Source organism: Haliotis rubra, unplaced genomic scaffold (genome assembly GCF_003918875.1).
Source record: "Haliotis rubra isolate DU_JTF1 unplaced genomic scaffold, ASM391887v1 Scf766, whole genome shotgun sequence".
Taxonomy (NCBI): domain Eukaryota; kingdom Metazoa; phylum Mollusca; class Gastropoda; order Lepetellida; family Haliotidae; genus Haliotis; species Haliotis rubra.
The window spans coordinates 38,227-57,029 of record NW_025767486.1 but is presented as its reverse complement, the minus strand read 5'-3'; the positions used below and the strand labels follow the sequence as shown (position 1 = coordinate 57,029).

At 42.3% G+C, this 18,803-nt stretch overlaps 1 protein-coding gene across 1 annotated transcript in view; it reads right to left on the bottom strand.

The window, feature by feature from the left end:
- The window catches only part of LOC124260511 (transient-receptor-potential-like protein), a 43,298-nt gene extending 33,032 nt beyond the window's left edge, over positions 1-10,266 (bottom strand). Inside the window, exon 1 of the mRNA XM_046694841.1 lies at positions 10,176-10,266. The gene's annotated coding sequence lies outside the window, so the exon portion shown is untranslated. The remainder of the gene's footprint in view (positions 1-10,175) is intronic.
- Between the last annotated feature and the right edge of the window lie 8,537 nt (positions 10,267-18,803).

Below are 18,803 nucleotides of genomic sequence, written 5' to 3'. Positions count from 1 at the left end.
AACAACCTCATCCCACCCCCACAAACAACCCCATCCCCACAAACAACCTCATCCCACCCCACAAACAAACAACCTCTCATCCCACAACAAACAACCCCATCCCCACAAACAACCTCATCCCACCCCATCACAAACAACCCCCATCCCCACAAACAACCTCATCCCACCCCAAACAACCCCACCCCACAAACAACCTCATCCCACATCCCACCCCACAAAACAACCCCATCCCCACAAACCTCATCCCACCCCACACAAACAATCTTATCCCACCCCCACAAACAACCCCACCCCCCACAAACAACCTCATCCCCTACCCCACAAACAGCCATATCCCCATAAACATCCTCATCCCACCCCACGAACAACCTCATCCCAAGACCGCCTCTGTGGTGTGGTGGTTAGAGCGTCCGCCCGGAGAGCGGAAGGTCACGCGGGTTCGATCCCCGACCGTGTCATACCAAAGAGACGTTAAAATATGGTACTTGTTGGTCCCTGTCTGGCTCGGCATTAATGGGTACAACAAGGACTGGTCTGCTCGGAGTCAACCCTGGTCCTGGTCACTGTCCTATCATCACACATCCCATGTAATTGAGAAATTACCACACACTGATACTGACACCTTCCTTTCTGTCACCTGAGCAGTGGTGCCATTATTGTGCTGGAAACCGGACATCGATTGCGAATTAACTATGCACACACACTATACACACAAAGAGTACAAGAGACTTTCAAGGACATTGTACATGAATATCTGTAACATTATGAAATAGCAAAGTTACTGTTCTGACATTTGAGGCCACATTCCAGCACTATTCACTGTGACAAGAGCCAGGACTTCTAGTCCTGACAAACATGAGCTTTAACCACGTCCCCACAACCCTTTATCAAGGTGTAGTACAAAGTATGAGTGCAACACCAGAAATGCTGATAGCAAATACTTGATGCCAACTATGGTGTCCCACGGCAGGTAATAAGTCTGTTGGCAAGACAACAACAGAATCGCTAAAGTTGAAATTGTGTATGATATAGGAATAATATATTGTTATATAAGAGGTTACTTAATGATCTTGGCCTTTCTAAACACATTCTTGGTATATTAGAGGTTATTTAAAGATCTCTGTCTTTCTAAACACATTTTTGTTATATTAGAGGTTATTAAATGATCTCGGCCTTTCTAAACACATTCTTGTTATATTAGAGGTTATTTAATGATCTTGGCCTTTCTAAACACATTCTTGTTATATAAGAGGTTATTTAATGATCTTGGCCTTTCTAAACACATTCTTGTTATATTAGAGGTTATTTAATGATCTTGGCCTTCTAAACACATTCTTGTTATATAAGAGGTTATTTAATGATCTTGGCCTTTCTAAACACATTCTTGTTATATTAGAGGTTATTTAATGATCTTGGCCTTTCTAAACACATATATGAGGTTATATAATGATCTCTGGCTTTCCAAACACATGTCTTGTTATATTAGAGGTTATTTAATGATCTTGGCCTTTCTAAACACATTCTTGTTATATTAGAGGTTATTTAATGATCTTGGCCTTTCTAAACACATTCTTGGTATATTAGAGGTTATTTAAAGATCTCTGTCTTTCCAAACACATGTTTGTTATATTAGAGGTTATTAAATGATCTCGGCCTTTCTAAACACATTCTTGTTATATTAGAGGTTATTTAATGATCTTGGCCTTTCTAAACACATTCTTGGTATATTAGAGGTTATTTAATGATCTCTGCCTTTCCAAACACATTCTTGTTATATTAGAGGTTATTAAATGATCTTGGCCTTTCTAAACACATTCTTGGTATATTAGAGGTTATTTAATGATCTTGGCCTTCTAAACACATTCTTGTTATATAAGAGGTTATTTAATGATCTTGGCCTTTCTTAACACATTCTTGTTATATTAGAGGTTATTCAATGATCTTGGCCTTCTAAACACATTCTTGTTATATAAGAGGTTATTTAATGATCTTGGCCTTCTAAACACATTCTTGTTATATAAGAGGTTATTTAATGATCTTGGCCTTTCTTAACACATTCTTGTTATATTAGAGGTTATTTAATGATCTTGGCCTTCTAAACACATTCTTGTTATATAAGAGGTTATTTAATGATCTTGGCCTTTCTAAACACATTCTTGGTATATTAGAGGTTATTTAATGATCTTGGCCTTCTAAACACATTCTTGTTATATAAGAGGTTATTTAATGATCTTGGCCTTTCTTAACACATTCTTGTTATATTAGAGGTTATTTAATGATCTTGGCCTTCTAAATACATTCTTGTTATATAAGAGGTTATTTAATGATCTTGGCCTTCTAAACACATTCTTGTTATATTAGAAGTGATTTAACAATCTCTGTCTTTCTTAACACATTAACTAACATTTTCCGATGGACGCATTTTTATCCTGCTTACATGTCAACAATTTCTAATTAAACAAACTCTGTGCTGTTCATATATACTCACATTTCTCTACGTAGAAAATATCCCTCACTATTAACACTGTCAACCCTTGCATGATCCAAGACCACCTTGACAATCACTGTCTGATACAACCATTTTCACAATCACTGCGTAATAATACCACCTTCACAATGACTGTGTAATAAGACCACCTTCACAATCACTGTGTAATAAGACCACCTTCACAATCACTGAGTAATAAGACCACCTTCAAGATCACAATCTGTTTTGAGTGAATCAACCGAACTTCAGGATTTCCAGATATCTCCAGACCAAAGCAACCTTCATTATGTTCCTCATGGTGACCTGTGATTATCTCCTCTAATGAATGTCTCACCGAACAAAGTGACAAATGAGGTGTGATCCGCTAAAGTAACAGGTATATAACAGATTAATCAACATGGCCATCACGGGAAACTCGGTGCTGTTTAGGCGGACAACTGACAGCTCACATTTCCTTTTGCGTGTGTCACCAAGATCAATACTTCATGGTAATAGGGCTGTGTCGGTTATAGAATCAGAGCCTTCACTGGTTTTAGGCTCAGCTGCCCTTTCCTTTATGTCGTCTAATTTTAATACACAAATAGGTTACTTTTAGATGGGCACAGCTATCTTAGGAAATCCTGCTATTTGTGGATGAGAGACTATTGACGATGCTGCCTGTCTCTTCTCTGGAGATGCCAATAAGGTTACTGTTCTAGAGTATGTTAACTGTCTACAGTGTTCCCTCTGCTGTTGTCACGTTTCACCCTCTTTTATCAAAGTTATTTTGGGGTGTATTTTAGTAGGGGTGGATGTCATCCTTAAGTTAAGACCATATCTCCCAAACACACCACTTATACAGGTGGAAAGATGCATCCGACTCTCAACATCTGCTATATAAAGTCTTGTTAAGTTGAATTAAACACACTTGAACTTCATACTGTCAGGGGAGACAAGGAGAAGGCCTTTTTGTGAGTACATTCTTGTTTCTTTAATAAAGTTGAATAAACTAATGCCCAAAAGAAACAATACCACCTGTTTAAAAGGACATTAAAGAAATTTTAGATTGGTGTATTTCATTTGAGAATTTTTTTCAAATAACAAGTGTACTAAAATTCATTTCAATTAATCAGTTACAATCATTACGACAGGCCTGTAAAGACGTGAGGAGTCCAAAATGAAAATTTCATTAATACCCACATGACGAGGCAAATGTGGAAAATGGCAAGCAGACGTCGCAAGTCATGTTAGTACCGGGTATGTCCACTGTGAGCGTCAATACATACCAGTACACATCTACAGGCTGATGACGTCAAACGTTGGATGACTTTGGGGGGGATGATGCGTTGCCATTTATCAAGGAGGCATTGTTCCAATTCCCGGAGGTTGACTGCAGGTACAAGGCAATTTCTAAGTTGGCGATCAAGATGGTCCCGTAACTGTTCGATTTGGTGAATATGCCACCCAGGGTAAAACTTGAATATTGGCGCTGGTGAAGAACTTCTGACTCAGCCTTGCTGTATGTGGCCTCGCATTATCGTGCTGGAAAATGATTCCACGAGGCTGTTTTTGGATGAATGGCTCTGCAGCTGGATATAAAATTCTATCTAGATAATGCTGTGCATTCAGGTTTCTTCGAATAACGACAAGCATCTTTTTGTCGTCACTACAGATTCCACCCCAAACCATTAACCCTACGTCCCCGAATGGACTGTCTTGATGAATGCAATTCTGTACCAAAGGTTCACCAACTCTTTGGTACACACGCTGCCGACCATCGTTCTTGAAGATGCAAAATCTGCTCTCGTTGGAAAACATGACCCGTTCCCAGTCTCGTCAATGTCGCCTGCCCACACCAGTACCAGTCTGTTGGCTCGCTGTTGAGGAGTCAGAAACGCTCCGCGTTATGGGCAAAATGGTTGGATACCATGTGTCTGCAATCTCCTGTACGCGGTTTGTCAACTTATCACTTGACCCAGTGATGTCCCTGCCAAAAACGTCATGGTGATGAAGCGGTTCCGGAGATGAAGTACCCAGATGTGACGGTCTACAATAGGCGTGGTCTCCCGTGGTCTCCTGCTTCTAAGTCTGTCTCTTGTCCAACCTGTTTGATGCAACCGCTGCATTACCTGCTGACGGTTATGTGCACACATCCCAACTTTCTGGCGACATCAGTGTGCACTGCTCCCTGTTTGACCATTCCAGACCATTCTGTCAAACGTGGCATTTTTTTTTGTCTGTTTATTGTTGCTGTGATCCCAACATGTCGAGTCAGCCGTTATATACAGTTGAAATGCACTTGCATTTTGTGCTATTGGAAGTAATATCATTTTTTGCAAAGCGTGCATTTTTCTCAATTGATCAAATGTTCCCGGATTTTTCAATTGAATACGTTAGGTATGGAACATGAGAAACGCTTAAGTATTTTTTCATACAAAAAGGAATAGTTAATTAAAAAATATATGGAAAATTATTTGGTGTTGTTTCTTTTGGACATTAGTTTATATAGACTTATTACTTGTGTTGAAGTTTAAATAATCTTTGTCTTGTAAAGACTGTTCCTCACAGAGACTTTAGGTATCATTTTTAGAGTTATTTTTTCAGAATTTTGTTGTGTCCGATGTGTTGACACAATGCGTTATGGTTGTCACCATGTGACTTGCAAGTAGATATGTTATTATTTCAGACTTCGGGCAAAATTGCCCCTACATCTGATTTCTTACTCGAGAGTTCAGCAAGACATATTTAATACAGTGCTCCACTGTTCTGGATGATGGAGACAAACAACAGAGCAGTTATGCATTGTATGCAGGATTTCAACCATGGACTATTTCTGTAGATGCACATTCAGTGAACCTGTGTGTGCTGTTGACTATTGTTTCTGTGGTATGTGAAATATTGTTCGATCTGTTTGTGATGTCTAGTACAAGGATATTCTGATATCTTCATTCTGTTCACTGTTCCATGTAACTGCTTGTGAAATGAGGCCATAATGTAATAAATGTATTTAGCCTAAAAGGTTTCATTTTAACTTGTAGTTGATTTGTGACATTTGGAGGCTCATCCCGGGTCATAAAAAATATTTTATAAAGCAGAATTCAAAAGATCCATATGAATAATTTCAGCCATATTGTTGCACTTGAAAATATTCCCAACATCGTCAGCGTCTACAGTGTTCCATATATTGTCAGTGTCTACAGTTTTCCCTATATTGTCAGTGTCTACAGTGTTCCATCTATTGTCAGCATCTACAGTGATCCCTATATTGTCAGTGTCTACAGTGTTCCCTATATTGTCAGCGTCTACAATGTTCCCTATATTGTCAGCGTCTACAGTGTTCCCTATATTGTCAGTATCTACAGTGTTCCCTATATTGTCAGTGTCTACAGTGTTCCCTATATTGTCAGCATCTACAGTGTTCCCTATATTGTCAGTATCTACAGTGTTCCCTATATTGTCAGCATCTACAGTGTTCCATCTATTGTCAGCGTCTACAGTGTTCCCTATATTGTCAGTGTCTACAAGTGTTCCCTATATTGTCAGCGTCTACAGTGTTCCCTATATTGTCAGCGTCTACAGTGATCCCTATATTGTCAGTGTCTACAGTGTTCCATCTATTGTCAGCGTCTACAGTGATCCCTATATTGTCAGTGTCTACAGTGTTCCCTATATTGTCAGTGTCTACAGTGTTCCATATATTGTCAGTGTGTACAGTGTTCCATCTATTGTCAGTCTCTACAGTGTTCCATCTATTGTCAGCGTCTACAATGTTCCCTATATTGTCAGTGTCTACAGTGTTCCCTATATTGTCAGTGTCTACAGTGTTCCCTATATTGTCAGCGTCTACAGTGTTCCCTATATTTTCAGTGTCTACAGTGTTCCCTATATTGTCAGCGTCTACAGTGTTCCATCTATTGTCAGCGTCTACAGTGTTCCATCTATTGTCCCCACACACCACACATCATCCCCGTATTATCCAGTGTCACTGACAACTGCTGTTATTCCCTCGCTTCAACGTAAGCCAATAAGCACCTGCATAATCCTTATTGACAGGAAGAGCAGATGGGAGCAGATTTGCTTTGTATGAGGTGTTTTAATATCTTCTCACCTGTCAAATATAACTTTTGGCTTTTACAACCTGATGCTAATGGAATAGTGCTAATTATATTGGTCTGTGATGGATGACTGCGGAACTGCGAGGGAATACTCATTGATTCTGATTTAGATGTGATGCTCACAGATCCCGACCTCCATCAGGATAATGGGACATAGAATTTGTTCTCTCTGATCAAAATGATGAAATGAAAGATATCTAAAGTTCATAACTATCGAATTGCTTCATGAATATGGATGTACTTGTATTTGCCTGTGAAGAGAGTGCATACAGACTATTGTCAGGGACACTGCCGGGGAGACACAGGTCATTGGAGCTTGCACAACACAACACAATACACAACCAGCACCAAAACAACAAACTGGCGGCTGCATGACAGGACCACATGACAACTGGGGGCTGCATGACAGGTCCACATGACAACTGGGGGCTGCATGACAGGTCCACATGACAACTGGGGGCTGCATGACAGGTCCACATGACAACTGGGGGCTGCATGACAGGTCCACATGACAACTGGGGGCTGCATGACAGCTCCACATGACAACTGGGGGCTGCATGACAGGTCCACATGACAACTGGGGCTGTATGGCAGGTCCACATGACAACTGGGTGTTGCATGGCAGGTCCACATGACAACTGGGAGCTGCATGACAGGTCTACATGACAACTTGGGGCTGCATGACAGGTCTACATGACAACTGGGGGCTGTATGACAGGACTACATGACCACTGTCCAAACTATTCTGCCTTCATCCAGTTTATGACATTCAGCAAAAATGGCTGCACTTTGATTGATTGGGTTGATTACAGTTCCTTCTGACAGAATCTAAGCAGCTGACTGCTCCCGAAGGGGAGTCACGTTCAGAGACGCAGGGAGTTGCTTTCACAAGAAGTACAGCTATTGTTAGAGCTATTGGAGTAATGTTCACTCACAAGAAGCTATCACGTAATAGTCGGCAAATCAATGGTCACACACACCCTTCAGATTGGACTGTATGTATTGTAGGAATTGCAACAGGGAAACTGACCTCATTATACCGCAAGTACCAGAAAACCTTGAACAACCATTGATAGCTTGCGAAATCCATTCTTCAGACTGGACACACCATCAGTCTCAACCTCTGAATTGTGTTGAAGTGTCAGGCTCAGAAAACTACATACCTCTCATGCCTACTGTCATGTTGAAATGTCAGGCTCAGAAAGCTACATACCTCTCATGCCTACTGTCATGTTGAAATGTCAGGCTCAGAAAGCTACATACCTCTCATGCCTACTGTCATGTTGAAATGTCAGGCTCAGAAAGCTACATACCTCTCATGCCTACTGTCATGTTGAAATGTCAGGCTCAGAAGCTACATACATCTCATGCCTACTGTCATGTTGAAGTGTCAGGCTCAGAAAACTACATACCTCTCATGCCTACTGTCATGTTGAATGTCAGGCTCAGAAATGTACATACAGCTCATGCCTACTGTCATGTTGACAGGCTCATGCTACATACCTGTCATGCCTTGTCGTGATGAAGTGTCAGGCTCAGAAAGCTACATACCTCTCATGCCTACTGTCGTGTTGAAGTGTCAGGCTCAGACCTCTCATGTCTACTGTCATGTTGAAGTGTCAGGCTCAGAAAACTACATACCTCTCATGCCTACTGTCATGTTGAAGTGTCAGGCTCAGAAAGCTACCTCTCATGTCTACTGTCATGTTGAAATGTCAGGCTCAGAAAGCTACATACCTCTCATGCCTACTGTCATGTTGAAGTGTCAGGCTCAGAAAGCTACATCTCATGCCTACTGTCATGTTGAAATGTCAGGCTCAAAAAGTTACATACAACTCATGCCTACTGTCGTGTTGAAGTGTCAGGCTCAGAAAGCTACCTCTCATGTCTACTGTCATGTTGAAATGTCAGGCTCAGAAAGCTACATACCTCTCATGTCTACTGTCATGTTGAAGTGTCATGCTCAGAAAGTTACATGATGACATCTGATTTTCATACATCTACAAACATAAAAAAATGAAGTAAACACTTTCCTCAGTCAACAGGCCAGTTCTCATAATATATGGTGAGCATAGCTTGTCTGATATTGTCCAGTAATGGTCATATAGCCAAACCCCTTCCACTCAACTAGAAATAGATGTGACTTGTGAGGCCCATTTATGTTTCACATATTAAGCTCAATGCCTACTGTACACCAGATACCAGACAGATTAGCTCTGCTATATACCAGTATAGATACCAGACAGATTAGCCCTGCTATATACCAGTATAGATACCAGACAGGTTAGCCCTGCTATATACCAGTATAGATACCAGACAGATTAGCCCTGCTATATACCAGTATAGATACCAGACAGGTTAGCCCTGCTATATACCAGTATAGATACCAGACAGATTAGCCCTGCTATATACCAGTATAGATACCAGACAGGTTAGCCCTGCTATATACCAGTATAGATGCCAGACAGATTGGCCCTGCTATATACCAGTATAGATACCAGACAGGTGAGCTCTGCTATATACCAGTATAGATACCAGACAGGTTAGCCCTGCTATATACCAGTATAGATACCAGACAGGTTAGCCCTGCTATATACCAGTATAGATACCAGACAGATTAGCTCTGCTATATACCAGTATAGATACCAGACAGATTAGCTCTGCTATATACCAGTATAGATACCAGACAGATTAGCCCTGCTATATACCAGTATAGATACCAGACAGATTAGCCTTGCTGAGAGAAGAAATATTAAAAAAACAATCTATAAATTGTGAGAAAATGTAACCACAATTACATGTTTCAGTGAACAATATATATCATATGATGTCAGTCTTTTTAACCTTGACCTTTTCATGACACATGTCATGTGTCACGTGGGAGGGGGACACTAAATAAGTGAGATTTTGACAGAAATGTCGACCACCTTGTGTACGAGTCACAACTTAATCTGGACAGCCTCTGATCCGTTTTGCAAAACTGATGACTCATATGGAAATGCAGCTAAATTAATGAAATATTTCCACTCCTGACGCGGAAGTAGCATAAATCTTCCGGCACCTCTGCACGAGGAGCAGAAATGTCCACAGTATCAAGCTATGCTACCATTCTCACGCGTGTGTAGGAGACACATACACCCTTACTCAGACTTGTCCAGGATTTTAGTCATTCAAATGTTCGTTACAATCATGTATATTAATATGTCTTCTTAAAGTAGAATGTCACAAATATTATCCAAACAAAAACCACATTTCATTCCTCCACCAGTGAATGTAACTCAGGTACACACTGTATCAACACAACAAATATTATGATAATTCTAAAATTGAAAATATGCAGTAGAGTATTAATAAAGCCAGGAATATTGATTCTCTCCGTGTGTCTTAGGACATAATGATCCCCCTGAAGCTCATAATTGATAAATGATAAACAGTTGAATCACTGTACAGCAACATCATGCTTTAATCTGGCAGCAACAGCAGCAGCAGCAGCAGCATTACCACGACATGCTGCATTGGTGATTGCTTCAGGGAGTGACGATGTCTGCTACACTGCAGAGGGGGAGCTACTGTCTACACATTTCAATACTTACGCTGCCAAGCGTTCCTAGATCTACAAACAGTTAGGTTCTCCAGAGTATTCATAGCTCATCTCCATTAAAATTCCAAATGCTTCCTCCACCACTCTCCTTCTCGTGGCATGTGTCTATGGTGACTAGTCCGGCAAGACGCTGTACACAGGCTCAACATAAATAATCAATAACTGCAGCCTCTCCCTCCTCTCCTAGCCACTTCTGTGCCACAATGTCCAAACACCGTCTGCAGCAAGCAAGACACCCCACGACCAGACACCCAGTGAAACATACAGCCAGACACCTGGTTAGATATGCAGCCAGACACCAAGTGAAACATACAGCCAGACACCTGGTTAGATATACAGCCAGACACCCAGTGAAACATACAGCCAGACACCTCAAGACCAGACACCCAGTGAGACATACAGCCAGACACCCCACGACCAGACACCCAGTGAAACATACAGCCAGACACCTGGTTAGATATACAGCCAGACACCCAGTGAAACATACAGCCAGACACCTGGTTAGATATACAGCCAGACACCCAGTGAAACATACAGCCAGACACCTCAAGACCAGACACCCAATTAGACATACAGCCAGACACCCCACGACCAGACACCCAGTGAAACATACAGCCAGACACCTCAAGACCAGACACCCAGTGAAACATACAGCCAGACACCTGGTTAGATATACAGCCAGACACCCAGTGAAACATACAGCCAGACACCTCAAGACCAGACACCCAGTGAGACATACAGCCAGACACCCCATGACCAGACACCCAATGAAACATACAGCCAGACACCTGGTTAGATATACAGCCAGACACCCAGTGAAACATACAGCCAGACACCCCACGACCAGACACCCAGTTAGATATACAGCCAGACACCGAATTAGATATACAGCCAGACACCTCAAGACCAGACACCCAGTTAGATATACAGCCAGACACCCAGTTAGATATACAGCCAGACACCTCAAGACCAGACACCCAATTAGACATACAGCCAGACACCCCAGGACCAGACACCCAGTTACACATACAGCCAGACACCCCAGGACCAGACACCCAGTTACACATACAGCCAGACACCCCACGACCAGACACCCAATTAGACATACAGCCAGACACCCCACAACCAGACACCCAGTGAGACATACAGCCAGACACCCCACGACCAGACACCCAGTGAAACATACAGCCAGACACCTGGTTAGATATACAGCCAGACACCCAGTGAAACATACAGCCAGACACCTGGTTAGATATACAGCCAGACACCCAGTGAAACATACAGCCAGACACCTCAAGACCAGACACCCAATTAGACATACAGCCAGACACCCCACGACCAGACACCCAGTGAAACATACAGCCAGACACCTCAAGACCAGACACCCAGTGAAACATACAGCTAGACACCTGGTTAGATATACAGCCAGACACCCAGTGAAACATACAGCCAGACACCTCAAGACCAGACACCCAGTGAGACATACAGCCAGACACCCCACGACCAGACACCCAATGAAACATACAGCCAGACACCTGGTTAGATATACAGCCAGACACCCAGTGAAACATACAGCCAGACACCCCACGACCAGACACCCAGTTAGATATACAGCCAGACACCGAATTAGATATACAGCCAGACACCTCAAGACCAGACACCCAGTTAGATATACAGCCAGACACCCAGTTAGATATACAGCCAGACACCTCAAGACCAGACACCCAATTAGACATACAGCCAGACACCCCACGACCAGACACCCAGTTACACATACAGCCAGACACCCCAGGACCAGACACCCAGTTACACATACAGCCAGACACCCCACGACCAGACACCCAATTAGACATACAGCCAGACACCCCACAACCAGACACCCAGTGAAACATACAGCCAGACACCCCACGACCAGACACCCAGTTAGATATACAGCCAGACACCCCACGACCAGACACCCAGTGAAACATACAGCCAGACACCCCACGACCAGACACCCAGTTACACATACAGCCAGACACCCAGTTAGATATACAGCCAGACACCCCACAACCAGACACCCAGTTAGACATACAGCCAGACACCCCACGTCCAGACACCCAGTGAGACATACAGCCAGACACCCAGTTAGATATACAGCCAGACACCCCAAGACCAGACACCCAGTGAGACATACAGCCAGACACCCATTTAGATATACAGCCAGACACCCCAAGACCAGACACCCAGTGAGACATACAGCCAGACACCCAGTTAGATATACAGCCAGACACCCCACGACCAGACACCCAGTTAGACATACAGCCAGACACCCCATGACCAGACACCCAGTTACACATACAGCCAGACACCCAGTTAGATATACAGTCAGAAACCCCACAACCAGACACCCAGTTAGACATACAGCCAGACACCCAGTTAGATATACAGCCAGACACCCCACGACCAGACACCCAGTTAGATATACAGCCAGACACCCGGTTAGATATATAGGCCAGACACCCAGTTAGACATACAGCCAGACACCCCACAACCAGACACTCGGTTAGATATAGAGCCAGGCACCCGGTTAGATATACAGCCAGACACCGGTTAGACATACAGCCAGACACCCCACAACCAGACACCCGGTTAGACATAGAGCCAGTCACCCGGTTAGATATACAGCCAGACACCCAGTTAGATATACAGCCAGACACCCGGTTAGATATACAGCCAGACACCCAGTTAGATATACAGCCAGACACCCATTTAGATATACAGCCAGACACCAAGTTAGATATACAGCCAGACACCCGGTTAGATATACAGCCAGACACCCAGTTAGATATACAGCCAGACACCCAGCTGAACACCATCAAGACAACCAGTTAAATATAGAGCAAGAAACACTGTAAGATACACAACGAGATGCCGAGCTAGGCAGGACCTGACACACAGGTAGAAGTCAAGTAAGATTGCCAATAGATGCACAGCAGAACATCCTGTAAGACACCCAACTAAACACTCAATTACAGACGAATACACTACAACACTGCACAAACACTGAACAGACAAATACTGTACAGACAAAACACTGAACAGACAAATATTGTACACAGACACAGTAGAGAAACAAATACTTTACAGATTATCCCATATGACCCATGATTTCTTCTTGTCTATTGATAAGTCAGACTTACAACCAGGAGCACCACATTAGGCAGTTACTGTTGTGGAGAGACTCACCTTAACTAAGACAGTGTTCTCAAGCAAAGCCTTGATACAACAGGACTGTCCAGTTAGCTGCATCCCCTAGACCTCGGGCGGACATGAGAGGTGAAAGCTGTACACTTGAAGCTAGCTGGCAAAAGCCAATATATCTAATCATCTAATGCATCTCTCCCAGGTTCACCCTCTCGTTTGTCACGCCCAAGTATCTGAGGCATCCCCCACCCACCACCATTAAGTCAGCCAGTAACACTACATCAATACTGTCCAGCTTGTGGGGCAATTAGCAGCCGAGATTAATCAGTGTCCTATGATTAAAACAGGTATTATGTCCATCCTCATTACAAACAGATCAGCTCTCATCCATTGTCCCCCATTCTCTCGGGCTTGGTCAAGTCGTTCACTTGCATCCCCAGCACAAAGCCAGACACAGCCACAGATTTCATCTCATCATGCCACGCTGTGTGCGGTCAGTCACACAAGGATTACAGTTACCAAACATATCTTGTTCAAGACTTGTTGCATTTGTTCTTGGGAATTAAGAGGATAAACCAATCTCATTTTCTAGCTATTTGTTGAGAATATCGCACTTAACGTTAATGTACTAGTTCAGCTTTCAAAGAGTGTTTCATGGACATACAGTCTACTGTAACAAGAGTCTGCCCAGAGACAGGAGACTGTCAATACTACACTAGAGTCTACTGTACCAAGAGCTTGCCCCGAGACAGGAGACTGTCAATACTGGACTAGAGTCTAATGTACCAAGAGTCTGCCCAGAGACAGGAAATACTACATTAGTCTACTGTACCAAGAGACTGCCCAGAAACAGGAAGGTCTGTGTTACCTGGCTGCATCAGACCCTGCATCCCTTCCCTTGGTGCCTGTGTTATTTGTTGATTCCCAACTTGAAACTAAACAGTTAACCTCATATACTTTTCTCAGACAGATGATACTGGAATAAGGTCTATGTAGCTGTTTGTACATCATTCTATGATATTTTGTAGGTCAGATAATTGTGGGAGCTTTTTTGAATATAGCACAAGTCTGAATATAGCACACCCCTTACTGATTGTACAGGTGCAATGTATAACAGGGATGAAACAGAGAATGGTCAATCTCAAATATAACACGTTACATTTACCACTTTCTAAAATGGCATTGTGTACTCAGTCTCAGAATGGTCAGCTCAGAATCAGCACTAGTCCAAAGAGCCATGCACTCACACAACACAGGAAGGAAGCCATAGCACAAGTGTAATTACCTTGAATGAGACATGAAACCCCAGTTAACCTCCATTCCCCTCACCTTGCACAACACATGTTCATCATCCCCGACCTAAACATCATTACCACACCTCCATTTATCATCAGCAGTCAGAAAAACGTTTTGGCAGTTCCCAATAAAACATCTCATCTGAACTTTTCTGATTCCATTTAGTCTCCGAGACTGATAAGCCTGCTATCACTACCAGTAATTAGGTATTGATCATGACACTGACGGGGGATAATTCTGACCCTAACCATTTACTTTCCACTTGACTTTTACTCATGTTGCTTCATTACCAACGTCAACATTCTCCTTTCCCTGGACAGGGAAGTAATCATTTCCACGTCTTCTCGTCTCATTTGTTCATCATAAAAACATTTTGCTTCAGTCAATCAACTGCTAATTCAAATTTTATTTCCACACTAAATTATGATACAATTTGGAGTGTCAATACAGGGTTCTACATAACTGTAGTCAAAGGGGTGTGAAGTCAGCCAAATGAGAATTATATCACAGTGGTGTGTAGTCAGCCAAATGACAGTTATATCACAGTGGTGTGTAGTCAGCCAAATGACAGTTATATCACAGTGGTGTGTAGTCAGCTATATGACAGTTATATCACAGTGGTGTGTAGTCAGCTATATGACAGTTATATCACAGTGGTGTGTAGTCAGCTATATTACAGTTATATTACAGTGGTGTGAAGTCAGCCAAATGACAGTTACATCACAGTCATGTGTAGTCAGCTATATTACAGTTATATCACAGTGGTGTGTAGTCAGCCAAATGACAGTTATATTACAGTCCTGTGTAGTCAGCTATATTACAATTATATCATAGTGGTGTGTAGGCAGCTATATGACAGTTATATCACAGTGGTGTGTAGTCAGCTATATGACAGTTATATCACAGTGGTGTGTAGTCAGCCAAATGACAGTTATATCACAGTGGTGTGAAGTCAGCTATATGACAGTTATATCACAGTGGTGTGTAGTCGGCTATATTACAGTTATATCACAGTGGTTTGAAACTGCAAGTCCAAGAAGATAAAAATATATTCTTCATTACACCTCCCTCATGTGCACTCCTACACTTTCGTCAACAACAGATCTCAAAGATGACGCACAGTGACATGACTGACAATTACCACCAATAGCAACATGGAACAGTAACACATCCAACAACAATACAGACTGATTGTCACCTCTTTACCCTGTTATCACTGATTATCACATGTAGAATGTACTTCGGTGTTTCCCTGATCATAGTTTTGTTATAGACTTTGCGTTATGTACTTTTAGTAAATGATGGAAAGCTTAAAAAAAAAACATCGGAACAGTGTAGTCTTCTTCAGTTCAGTGGCATTTGTCAGCTCTTTCAGCAAAATATGACACAAGGCAGAAATGTAGATAGTAATAATTTATTCTGTTAAATAAAAATAAGGAAAACAAGCAAAACAAATGATAACAAAAACTGAACAAAAGTAGCTCTCTTTCACTCACTAAAACACACCTATTCCCTACACTAATTCCTAAATTCTACATGACCTACTTAATTCCTAACACTAGTTTCTCCCCCAACCCACACTACCTACATGTTAAACCCGAGAAAATAAACTATGTCATAATCTATTTTTCTTACCCCACCCGACTACAGTATGAAACGGTTTATGGACACGAAGTCGACCTTTTGAAATTTCGCTATGGACATGAAGTCGACCTGCGGCTAACTTTGATGTCGAAGGTGTTGTTAGAGTCACGCTAATCCGCCAGTGGGTGATGTTTTAAGATTGTCGATAACTTGGGCGTGCAAAAGGCGTGAACATAGTTCACCCACGTAGTTCACACAAAATGTCATCAATGTCATAAATGTTATCATATGAGAGTGATTTTTACAATGATGAACACATTTCATTCAATTTGGATATATATAAGGAAAGAACGTGAGGTAGTTTACATTCAGTTTCGAAATGGCAAATGCACAGTTGAATCAGCGATTTCTTCCTACATCTCGTGGTGGCAGATACCTGTGTGTTGGTGGCTTTATGTACCGTGTGAATAAAGGTTGAGGAGCTGTGGCTGGACACATTAACAACCATGCCCGGCGACCACCCACGATGCTGAGACATCAGTGACTACATCACCAGCTACTGGATCGAGGGTGACCTCCATAGACCACAGTGGAACCACCATGATCCTGATGACCCCGCACCAACAACCATTTAGAAGGGTGGCACTCTCGTCTCAAGAGATTGGCGTGGAAGGCGACGCCAATATCTTTGAAATGATCAAGTTTCTTGCAAAGGAGCAGAGTCACACTGAAGTCCGCCTGTTGCAGTTCGGGCGGTGGACAAAAACGTCCCTTGAAGAAAAAGAAGTACAGGGATTTGGAGCGCCCTGGATGTCCTAAGACATGATCTTAGGAATGGCGTCATCAACACCAGAGATTTTGCAGATGCTGCATCTCACCTGCTTCATGTGGGATGATTTCGAATCAGAAATAAAATGGACGAAAAATAATACTTTTCTCCTGTTGTCTGTGCTTTCAACCGCATAATCCGGATTATCACCTTGTGTAAACACTGGATTATCTCTGTCTTTTTTAATCCCCTGTTGATTGGTATAATGTCAAATGGACAGGACGTCGACCTTATTTCTTACCTGAACCGTGACATTTCACCCAAAGGTCGACGTCCTGTGCAGACACCTATGAAACTACTTCAACAGTAAGAGTCTTAAAAAAAAAACCCAACCAACCCTTACGAGCCGTAGGGAACATCCCCCGTATAGGTAGTGGACTTGCTCGGAACACCGATACGCAAGACAATATCAGTCGCAGCAGGCTCTTATATACTCTTATATATATATGAGCTAACCTCTGAAAGGTCACGACGAAGTGTTATGATTGGCTACGCAACAGTAAACAACTTCACTGCGGCACTGCGCACCCTCCGCTTCCGCTCCAAACATGGCTGACAGCGAAGGGATACGACAGATACCCAGCTACATTACATGACCGACAAAGGATATTCCAACGGAATTTTACTGCCAAACGTGAGTAATAAGTAGAATAAATGACTATAGTCGGTTTGTGGTGTAAACGTACCGATGAATATCACTTTAAACAAAAAAAATAAATCAAATAAAGTGAAATTAAGATTGTGAATCCTCTTAATTTTTACCTTGCCATTTGAAAATTTAAATCTCAGAATTTTATTCAACTTGGGATGAAAGTTGTTTAACAAACGATCATAGTTTCAAATCGGTATTATTGGTTTGTATTACAAGGGGGTATGCACATTAAATGAAACACTGAGATCAAGTAGGGTTGGTCTAAGTTAACGCTCATCACTTACCGCACGTGCATTTGTTTCACTGTTCCAACTACTGCGCTTACCCCCTTGTAATACAAACCAATATATACGATTTGAAACTATGATCGTTTGTTAAACAACATTTTTCATAAGTTGAATAAAAATCTAAGATTTGAATGTTCAATTGGCAAGGTAGAATTATGAGGATTCACAATCTTAATTTCACTTTATTCGATTAACATTTTTGTTTAAAGTGCAATTCACCCGTACGTTTTCACTGCAAACATACTATACAAGATAACGACATCAATACAGTACTTGCAAAATAGGCGAAATCGTAATTATAAGCCACCCAACCTTTTTGTTTACATTAGCAAAACCACGTATATAAAAAGCCACCCTACCTGCCAATCATTAAATATAAACAACCCATAGCACTATTCTATTCCAACCAACAACCCATTTCTAAAATATAAACTATCCGATCTCCTACAGTTACAATTCCATATGCTGCTGGTGTGTTTCGTGTGTGCGTTGAGCAAACCAGGATGGGAGGGGTAACAAGCCTTAGCTTACAGGGTTCAGGATCGGTGGGAGTGAGGGGTAACAAGCCTTAGCTTACAGGGTTCAGGATCGGTGGGAGCGTGGGGTAACAGGCCTTAGCTGGGTTCAGGAGGGGTGGGAGTGTGTGGTAACAGGCCTTAGCTTACAGGGTTCAGGAGGGTGGGAGTGTGGGGTAACAGGCCTTAGATGGGTTCAGGATCGGTGGGGTAACAGGCCTTAGATGGGTTCAGGAGGGTGGGAGTGAGGGGTAACAGGCCTTAGCTTACA